Consider the following 8,056-nt stretch of genomic DNA (forward strand, 5'->3'; position numbering starts at 1 on the left):
GAAAAAAATAATGTAAATGTTGGAAGGGATATAGAAAAACTGGAACATGAAAGCATTGTTGTTAGAGTTGTGAAGTGATCCAACCGTTCTGGAGAGAAATTTGGAACCATGCCCAAAGGGCTATAAAAATGTGCATACCCTTTGACCTAGCAGTGTCACTACTGAGTCTGTATCCCACAGAAGATCATAGTGTTGGGAAAGGGTGCACACTTACAAAAATGTTTGTGGCAGCTCTTTTTGCAATAGCAAAGAATTGGAAAGAAAACCAACAATGAAAAATTTCAGAATTCTGATCCATGTGTAGACCAATCACAACTTCAGAAAACAGAAGTGAAAATATGTCTCCCATGACTTTCTACAAAGTAGTGCTAGACTATAGGTATGCAATGAAGCATCCATTTTCTGACATAGCCAATATGTTCATTTGTTTTGCTTTGCAATACTTATTTGTTACAAAGGAGATTGCTATTGGAGGAAAGAGAGTTAGATGTGATAGTAATATAAGAAGAAGAAGGAAAAAGAAAACATCAAACCTTTTTTCTTTTAAAGAACGATCCCTGGCTTTGGAATTGAAACTAGAATTTTTAAAAATCTTATGCTCTACTCAAAGTAGAACCATTGCATCATCTTCATATACTCTGTCAACAAAGATTTCTTGGTTGCCAGGCAACATTATAGATTCAATTTTTTTTTAAATTTTGTTTTTGCTCTCAAGCTTATCAATTAGACTTTTAAGGTCCCTTCTAACTCTAAGCCTATAGTTCTATAGCATATCTTACCTTATTAGATGGTATGAGAAATAACTGAAAAATAATGTGAAAATATATAATATAATGTGATAACAAATTATCACATCATAGAATGACAGCTAGAAAAGACCTTAGGTGCCATCAAGTACAATCCTTCCATTTTGTATGTCTGGAAATGGAAGAACAAAATGGAAAAGTGATTTGCCAAAGGTCATAAATCTAGGCAGTATCAAAGCTGAGCCCATAAGTATGTTATGAGGAAAGAATAAAAATTATATTCATTTGTGCTGGGGAAATGTGAAACAAAAGCATAAAAGAGAATGGGGCTAATCAGGGAAAATTCCTTGGAAGAAATGAGGTTATAGACCTGGATTTAACAACAAAGGGGTCATGAACAAATGGATGTTCATTGCATACCTATAGTCCGCCACCTCTCTGCAGAAAGACATGGGAGACATAATTTTGCTTCTGTCTTCTGAAGTTGCAATTGGGTTTATTCATGGATGAGAATTCTGAAATCTTTCATTGTGATTTTCCTTATGGAATTATGGCCAGTGTATGAATTGCTCTCCTGGTTTTTCTTATTCTGCTCTCCATTGATTTCTAAAAGTCTTCCCAAGTTTCTCTGAGTTCTCCATATATGACATAATGACAGGGAAGAAACAGTGAGACAAGGGAACGGATGTGGCTTGCGCACATATATAGCAAGATCTTTTTTGTGGATGCTTGCTAAACTGAAATAAACTGAACTAAATGAAGGCAATAGAGACCAGAACTGGGCTGGGACAGTTATGTACCACAGCCCTTGCTGGATCAGGGTTAAGAGCTGGAGGTGAGAATGTTACAAAGTAATTAGAGAATAGGCTTAGTAAGCATGGGAAAGGCAGTTGATATAAGTTAATTACACTGTTTAAGTTTTGTGATATTTTCGCAACAGAAAAATGTGAAAGTCCCATCCATATGATTTATGTTGAAACAAGTTTCTTTCCGAGAAGGATTCTCTCAAAAGTTAAATGGCACCACTGAACAAATCACCAGGATCATTAAGCAATTCCTTCACTTGAAGTCTTGCTCTAAGAATAAGAGATGAGTCAGCACTATTTAGTGGAACTAATTGTTGGACTTGCACTCAAGAGGTATGAGTTTGAATCCTGACTCCAGTACTTAGCTGTATGATTTTAAGCAAGTTGCTCTCTGACTCTCAATTCCTTCATCCATAAAACAGGAATAATACTATTGTTTCCCAGGGAAGTTATGGGGAAAATCGCTTGTTACGCCCTAAAGCAGCAGTTCTTGAATTTTATATAAGGACCTCTCTATTTTTCTGTGTAGTCATTTTTTCAGTCATGTTTGACTCTTTGTGGGTTTTTCTTGGCAAAGATACTTAAGCAGTTTGTCATTTCCTTCTCTGGCTCATTTTTTGGATCAGGAAACTGAGACAAATAGGGTTAAGTGAGTCGTACAGCTGGGAAGTGTCGAAGGCTAGATTTGAACTCAGGTTTTCTTAATTCGAAGCCCGGCTCTCTATTTACTGCATCACAAACCTACCAGTGGGGGAAAAAAATCATATTCTGCATCACTTTTCATACTCAATCTATACAACTAATTTTCTCAGCCCATAGTATGTTGTACTTGCCAAAAGGAAGATTACTGAGAAGTTTAATATATTATGGCTCTTTTAATTTCTACCCCAAAATTGGCCAATATCAAATGTATGTGCTTTGTGTTCAAATACAACAAACAGCACAATGACATATAATCCATTTGTATCATGAGCTGGGTGTTGTGAGAAAGTACTGAATGAGATTATTACCAGATAGAAATTAGATTTCTTGATTAGGTTTTTACTTCATTAGGATTGTTGGTATCTTGGACTCTGGAAGCAGTTAAAATTGCTTTTTTTTTTTTTCTTGCTCATAATCCCTTCTTTGGAGAGATTGGAAAGATTATGAGGATTAAAAAAATAATCTAGTTAATCCATTTGGCTCCATCTTGTTAGTCACATTACTCAGAACTCCTTCTATGGGTTTTAAGTGAAGACAGACTTACAGAATAACAGAATCTAGTGTAACTTCATCTGGTAGAACCACTGTATGAGCTGGGAGAGGAAGGATGATACCAGGTGCTAAATAAGTGTTAAAATATATCTTCCAAATTCATAAATTCCAGAGGGAAATAGGTAGGGGGGGAGCGGGGGAGATGATGGCTTGTGTCACCAAGTCCAAATAATCTGCTCCATATATATTTTGTATCTATAGGATACAAAGTCCTTTATAGAGAGTAAATAGAAAAAGGAGTAGAGGAGAAGATTTTTTGCTGCCCTAATCCCGTCATAAACACATCAGCTAAACAGGGACAAGAGAACAATGGAAAGAGAAGGGCAACTGGAGAGCTAAAGCCCCAGGCTTCCCATGCTTTGACAGTTTTAAAACAAGTCTGTGGAACCATTGTTCTTGACTATGATTCAACCACAGGTTCTTCAATGCCAGGGCAACTGCTCCAAGGGACAAACACATAGAAGGCTTCTGATCTGAATCCAGCTTTCTCTGAGGAGCACAGAAGTAACCAGCAACACCAGGACTTTCCCAGTTCCAGAACACTGCCCAGTGAAAGCTGGACTTCAATGAACTCCAGCTGAAATACATTAAAAGGACATTATACAAGTCATAAATCAAGGTACTCTCTGTAATTTTCAGTTAGTATTCATTTTTAAAGGTTTTTTCTCAATCCATATTATAACATAACACTACAGATACAAGTATAGTAAATGAAGCAAACATATTCTAAGGTAAGAGGGGTGAAAAAAATTTTTTAATCTTATTATTATTTCTATTTCTTTGAAATAGGCCATACTCAAGGTCACCTCAGGGTCACGAAAAATCGTTATACAGTTGTCCATTGGCTATTTTTTTTTCCATCTTATAGGATCCTACAATCATAGAGCAGGAAAAAAAAAACCCTCAGAATCCAAGTTCCATCGTGACCAGAAATATTGGAAATGTTTCTCTACATCAGTTTTCTCCCTTTCATAGTTAGTCTCACTTAAAGAGATGTTTCTTCCCATATGTAACTTGTTCTGAACTTGGCATTTTTAGAAAAATGGCATCAAGGCACAGCTAAGTAGTGCAGTGGATAGAGCACCAGCCCTGAAGTCAGGAGGACTGAGTTCAAAATGTGGCCTCAGACACTTAACACTTCTTGGCTGTGTGACCCTGGGCAGTCACTTAACCCCAATTGCCTCAGGGGAAAAAATGGCATCACAAAAGTTTCTCTAAATGGATAGGTTAGTGAAAAGGAAGGAAAAAAAAGAATTTCCCTAAAAGAAAATGAAACCTTTTGAGGGAAAATATGGAAATTGTGTGTACTCCCATCCCCAGGATGCTTGGAGGCCTCCAGAAGAATGGCCCTGCAAGAATCTGAATTTATTTTTTCTCTCCACTCCTATCTTACCCCTACCCCCAAACTTGATTCAAGGTAATTACTTAACATTTATGGTGTCTCCATTGCTATCAAAGTTTTAATTACCACTTTCAGCACATGGATTCCCCACTCTGCAAAATGTACCAGGGAAATTTTCCCATTTGTTGGTCCCAATTTGTGATTCCATCAGTAGTCCAATGAGGAAGATCCCTCTACCAATGCAGATCCTCAACTGTTATGCAATTTATAATCTCAGAGAATTGACTGGAGGCACTAAGAAATTAAGGGATTTTTCCAGGATAATCTAGTCCCTATGGGTTAGATTTGGGCTTGAATCCATGATTTCCTGAACTGAGCTTTCTAGTCAACAAGCTACATTGGCTCTCCATTTTTTTGTTGTTGTTGTGTTTAGGCATTTTCAATCATGTGTAACTCTTTATTGGCCCTATTTGAGGTTTTCTTAGTAAAGACTGAATTTTCTCTTCCTTCTCCAGTTCATTTTACAGAAAAGGAAATTGAGGCAAGCAAGGCCTAAGGTCACACAGCTAGAAAGTGTCTAAAGTCAGATTTGAACTTTCCTGACTTCAGGCCAATACTCTATCCACTGTGCCATCTAACCATCCCCAATTTTAAGTAGAAAAATGGACAAAAATGGAGGTTGGTCATTTAGCCTAGCCATCTATCAATCCCATCTGTTGCCTGATAACAAAAGGTATCCCTACAATGAACCTAGATATTAACTTCTTATTTTCTGAGAGAGAAAATTACTATTAGAAAATGGAATGTCCCATGCTAGACTTTATAGTGAAGTAACAATAGCCTGTCAAATAAATCAAGGCTTTTAAATGCAGGCTCCAATCCTGCCCTCTCCATTGGCTCAGTGATGATGGTGAATGAATCCCTGGGCTTCTCCGCAGTGGCTCAAATACCTTATCTTTGAAATGAGGATAATAGACTGAGCTCACCTGTTAATATCCTTAAACATTTTAGTAAGTGATTAAAGACGTGACAAGGTGCTTAATGGCAGTGGTGTGACCCTCCAGACATCTAGAAGAGAGACAATGAACTTAAGCTGAAGGCAATGGGGTAAAAGGGATTTCTTTTAGATATCAGGAGAAATTTGTTGAAAATGAGCTAGCTAGAAAAGATGCCTCAGGAAGGCTATAGAATATCCCTGTATAATAATGATGACAATAATAATATTAATAATTATAATAGCATTTCTATGGTGCTTTAAGGTTTGCATTGGGCTTTACATATGTTAACTCCTTAAGAAAGGCTGATGTGAGTGAGAGCTTTAAGGACAGTCCCTATGTAGATGTAAAGCAATACAGTGGAGATCCACTTCAGTTTTATAATTCTAAAAGGTAAATGTGAGAAGGTTAATCTGAAGAGGACTTCTAAGAAAAACAGAGAACCTAGATCATAAGATCATAGATTTATAACTGAAAGGGATTTTAGAGACCATGTAAGGCATCTAGTTGTTATAATAGACAGAGAACCAGCATGGGAGTCAGAAGGACCTGAGTTCAAATTTAGCCTTAGTCACTTATTAGCTGTGTGATTCTGGCTAAATCATTTCACCTTGTTTGTCTTGGTTTCCTCATTTGTAACATGAGCTGAAGAAGGAAATAGCAAACCCCTCCAATGTCTTTACCAAGAAAACCTCAAATGGGGTCACAAAGAATGAGACACAACTGAACAAACCCTAAACTTAAGATAAGAAATCTCAGAAGGTGGTTGTAATATAATGTGTAAAGAGCTTTGCATACATTAAAGTGCTATACAAATATGACATTATCACCACCACTATCATCATTATTATATTATCAGATGACCTCAGGACAGACACTTCAATTCTCTGGGATTCAATTTCCTCATCTACAAATAAAAGGATTGTTTTAGATCATGTGCATGGTACAATTCAGCTCCAAATTTATCTAAATCCAAATGTCTCATCTTACAAATAAAGAAACTGAGTTCCAGAAAGACAATTGTCCAAGACAGTAACATTAATGGTAGTCTTGAAAATAGATATCACCATCCCTCTCCTGCCTCCCACTCCAGTCATCTGTTTAGCACACCATTTTTGCCACCTAAAAACAGGTCACTTTCCCTGACTGGCAATTTAATTTATGAGATTTTTTTATGGTAATAAATTGGAACCAAAAGCATACCAATAAACAGCCCAAATCAAGGTGAGAGCTGGAAAACTCTCCTCTCATCTGAACATCTCTAACGCTGTGCTCCCTAAACTACCCCAGCCAGCCAGCAAGGTTCCTACAGGTTAATTATTGCTGCAGAGGAAATTACCCTGATTTGCATTGCTTTTCCTTACTTCACCTGCCCACATTAGTCCTGCAGGAATAGGCCTGAGCTGACCTTCCAGGAAGCTTTTGCACAGCTTATCTGGAAGGACAGCTGATAAGAAGACTCCCCAGCTTAGTGCTTTCCTTTAGGAGTCACAGAGTTATTACCTGGCGAGCCTGGAGACCCCTGAAGGCTTCCTATTTTTATGGCTAACCTCTCCCTTCACACATCTAGCTCTCAGAGACTTCCCCACCAGCTCAAAACTAGTGAAGGTCCTGGGATCACACTTCTGGGGTCCTCAGTTTCTTCATCTATAAAATATTCAGTCCCAATTTCTTATTTTCTAGGGTTCCTTCCAACTTCAATTCTAGGAAGCTACAGCTTTGATGACTGGCTACCCATACAGCACAGCGAAGTGAATAGCGTACTACATGGAGTAAGGAGAACCTGAGTTTGGATCCCTGAAGACCTGAGAGGGAGAAGGTATAAACACACACATATACACAGATATATTTATATATTTAACATTTTGTCTATTTTATATTGCATATATTATATATTATAACATCACATATTACATTATATATATATATTATTATATAACATCTATTATGTGCCATGCATTATGCTAAGTGCTTTACAAATTTCATCTCACTTGATCCTCACAATAACTTTATGACATAAACACTCTTATTATTCTCATTTTATGCTTGAGGAAACTGAGGCAAAGAGAGGCTAGATGACTTAACCAGGATCATACAGCCAGTAAGTGGTTGAGAACCCAGCTCTTGCCTGGCCAAACACTATATTCACTGAATTATCACCTAACTGCCTTAGCCTAACTTGAGCTAATATCCCTACCACCACCCCTAGACACTAACTAGTAGTATGACCCTGAACAAATTATTTAATTCCTTTGAACCTCAGTTTCCTCATCTATAAAATGGGGGTAATAATTGTCCATAAATCTCAGGGCATGTTTGTAAAGTACTTTCTAAGACCTTAAAGTACCATATAAAGGCAAGCTGCCATTATGATGCCTTTGGGAGCTGAAGTTTTGATACTTAAGTTGATATATTGAAATGTTCCACTGCCACACAAATATTTCATTTTTAAAAACTAAAGCTGCTTTTTCCCACCTCTTTTCAAGTCACAAACATTTAAAATGACCAGTCTCAAATGCATTTCTAAAACATTGCTGGCCACCCCAAAGTGGAGGTCAGTCAGTCTTTCAGCTTGGAGTTAAGATACTGCTCAGCAGAGACTTTATTTTATTTATTTATTTGTTTGTTTGTTTATGTACTTACTTATTCATTTGTTTGTTTGTTTTGTTGAGTCAATTGGGGTTAAGTGACTTGCCCAGGGTAACAGAGCTAGGAAAGTATGAAATGTCTCAAGTTGGATTTGAACTCAAGTCCTCCTTACTTCAGGGCTAGCTCTCTATCCACTGTGCCATCTAGCTGCCCCCAGAGACTCTATTTTTTTAAATAATATAGAATAGTTAACTCCAACTCAAATAAGAAGTGTATGCACTGAAGTATATAAAAGGATCCCTGTAAGTTCCAGATTGATTTCAA

The 8,056-nt window shown here is 37.3% G+C and overlaps 1 long non-coding RNA gene across 1 annotated transcript in view; it reads left to right on the forward strand.

Moving 5' to 3' along the window:
* The first annotated feature begins 3,325 nt into the window (after positions 1–3,325).
* The window catches only part of LOC141539532 (uncharacterized), a 6,229-nt gene continuing 1,498 nt past the window's right edge, over positions 3,326–8,056 (forward strand). Inside the window, exons 1-2 of the long non-coding RNA XR_012481319.1 lie at positions 3,326–3,425; positions 6,827–6,962. This is a non-coding gene — a long non-coding RNA (uncharacterized LOC141539532). The remainder of the gene's footprint in view (positions 3,426–6,826; positions 6,963–8,056) is intronic.

This window comes from Sminthopsis crassicaudata, chromosome 4, assembly GCF_048593235.1.
Source record: "Sminthopsis crassicaudata isolate SCR6 chromosome 4, ASM4859323v1, whole genome shotgun sequence".
In the NCBI taxonomy this organism is placed as follows: Eukaryota; Metazoa; Chordata; class Mammalia; order Dasyuromorphia; family Dasyuridae; genus Sminthopsis; species Sminthopsis crassicaudata.